This window comes from Frankliniella occidentalis, unplaced genomic scaffold (genome assembly GCF_000697945.3).
Source record: "Frankliniella occidentalis isolate FOCC.00 unplaced genomic scaffold, Focc_3.1 Scaffold248, whole genome shotgun sequence".
In the NCBI taxonomy this organism is placed as follows: Eukaryota; Metazoa; Arthropoda; class Insecta; order Thysanoptera; family Thripidae; genus Frankliniella; species Frankliniella occidentalis.
In genome coordinates this window covers 315,290-318,087 of record NW_026267374.1, presented here as the reverse complement: position 1 = coordinate 318,087, position 2,798 = coordinate 315,290, and the positions used below count along the sequence as shown (strand labels likewise).

Here is a 2,798-nt window from a genome sequence, read left to right as displayed (position 1 = left end):
CCCCCCCCCGAAAGCCTTAGTTTACTCGAAAATGCTAAGTGACGCCTGCACGCGCCGCAGGCACGACCAAACGACGCCGGCAGGCCAAGCTAGGCTCGACCGGCCCGGCCCCTGCCGAACGAAGTGCTTGCGGAGCGATGTGATGCTGGCAACTTCGTGTGGCGGAAGGGCGGCCCTAGCTTGTTAAAAGCTTCATTGGCTGAGCATAAGCGAATTAATCCACTCACTGACTGAAATTTATCTGTATGCACAAATATTTCGAGAAGGCATAAAAATAGCAATCGAACGCCATGGGCAGCGTCCTCTTCATCGTCAGAGGCAAGGTCCACAAGCATAACTGGAGCCCGATTCGGGACCAGGACGGCAGGGATAGCAACAAGGGATGGAGGCACCGGCCTATGAAGATCCGCCACGAAGGCAGCTATCTTATTGGAACTAGGATTAGCAGGATGGTCAGGTGCCATCAGAGGATAGATGACTCCAACCGGAGGCACTTGAGGGACAGCAGGCATCATATAATGGGGACCATTGGGGCCCACATGCGCCTGCGCCAGTTGCATTTGAGTCAATGGAAGAGTGAGGGGAAACTGAAATTGAAGTAAAAAGAGGAAAACTAACAAGCAGGCCCGCCCTTCCGCCAAACGGAGTTGCCAGCTCCACTTCGCTGCGCCGGCAACTCCGTTCGGCAGGGGCCGGGCCTGCTTGGCCTGCCGGCGGCGATGGTCAGGCCTTCGGCCCGACCATTTCAGTCCCACGATTTACTGAAGTGCATAATCAAATAAATAATGTGACCGGTAGATCACTTTTATATATATTATATATTTGAGTAAACTAAAGCATCCGGCGAGGGGACTGCGGCCCTAGAAATTTGCTCCTTGGACATGACAAAAGACTGTAACGGGGCAACACCGTGACTACACCCCACCCTTCTGCTTTGCTTAAGAATTTAAAAAAACGAACCCGCGCAGTTTTTTGGATGTATATTGTGTGTTAAACAGTCCTAAAACTTGACTTTTTGCCGTTGTTTTCAATATATCCACCTCTAGGGCCGAAACAGTGAAAGATACGGCAAATCCGAGGGTAGTTCCTGATTCAGAATGTGTTGTTTTGGGGGGGTGCTCCCTCTGACATTTTACGATTGGACGCCTCCTTGTACGTCTTTATGTGCAACGTGGTCATTTTCGCCGTATTTTCGTCGAAAAAAGCACTCTAGCGCCCAAACGGTGCCAGATAGAGTCAAACGGAAAAAATTTTAGCCCAAAGGGCTCTACTTTCACGAGTTACCCCTTAGGAGACCGTAAAAAAAATATTTTTTCCCAACTTTTTGGATCAACCCCTATTTCTTTGTTACCCCCTTTCACCCCCTTAGGGGTGGTTGCCAGGATTTGCACCAGGCGTTTCGTTGTCCAGAAGTGACCCCTAAGATACCCTGAAATTTGTAGACCTCTAGCTCATCTCCTTCCTCTTACACGGACGACAGACAGACAGACACGAGAGCGGTTGCATAAGCCCGCATTAATGCTTTTTTTAAAAGCAGAAGGGCGGGCTAAAAACCATACAGGTGGGGGAAAAGAGAGAAAACACGCCAGAATGAGAGGGAGAGACACTAACACAGGAAGGGCCGAGGCAGCAGCCACAAACCGAAAAGAAACGGTCCTGAAGAATCGCCATGGGCACCCGGGCCTCATAACGAAAGAAAGAGGGATCGTACACTTCCCACTTGCGTTACGGCTTGATCGCATTCGCATTCCACACAAATCTGAAAGAAAATCAAGGGATGAGCTCCTAGGCATGTTGGAGCGTCTCTTGAAGCCCGAACACATGATGGCGTCCCCAGAGGAAAACGGTTTTATCACTATAGGGTGATTCTCAGAATACGGGCCATTGACATTCCGCGACCCCTAACAACTATGTGATATGGTTTTAAAAGGGTTTTATACCATCTAGATACTCGAAAGCACTAACATGACCTGGTGCAACACTAAAAACCTAAGAATACTGCAACAGTGGGTGACAAGAGCAGTTTAAATGGTCAAAATGTGAACTCCAGTACGGTCGTAATGTCTGAGTTCATGCGGACTTTGCCAAATTCCGGACAATTTTACGGGCATAGTCGTCTAAGGCACATTGCATTTCTGGAGTGACATATCCAGGGAACGCAAGAATTGAATTTCGTGGGGAAATGTTTTTCTATATTTCGTCAGGAGACAACCAAAGTCGTTCTCACTAACTTTTTCAAAAAGTAACGGAGTTCACAATGTTGGCACTCTCTGGAAACTGAGGTGTGAGCGAGGAAGTAATCACTACAGAAAGTAGGTGTACACATTTCTATAAAAGTTAAAGTGAAAGTGACAAAAAGGTTGACTGAAAGTGATAAAAACTGAAAGCAAATGTGGACAAAAGTGACTTATCGTGCGTTGATCAGATCAAAAATGAATAAAATAAAGGGGATATAGGCATAGAAATGAAGTAAGCGTTGTAAAACGGTGAAAAAGTGAATAAAAGTGGGAAAGTGAAAAGTTGAGGTGTACGCATTTTCACGGAGTGATTACCCCCTCGGGTGTGAGACAGTCTCGCACAATTTGGTGCGAGGTAAAAAAAACCCCACACCAAATGCTGCGAGATCCTCTGTGCCTCACACAAATAAGTGTGAGATTAGTTTGGTCTCGCCCCAATGATTCCCAGACTCTAACATTGTAATTAGGTTTGCGTGTAAAGAACCTACAACATTTGGCTTTCAAAGAACGCAAAATATTGCCGTCCCTTGTAGAATGCCAATCAATGACGTTGTTTTCCAA

General features: G+C 46.9%; 1 protein-coding gene across 4 annotated transcripts in view; it reads right to left on the bottom strand.

The window, feature by feature from the left end:
- The window catches only part of LOC127750739 (uncharacterized), a 55,847-nt gene that overhangs the window by 50,805 nt on the left and 2,244 nt on the right, over positions 1 to 2,798 (bottom strand). The window lies entirely within an intron of this gene.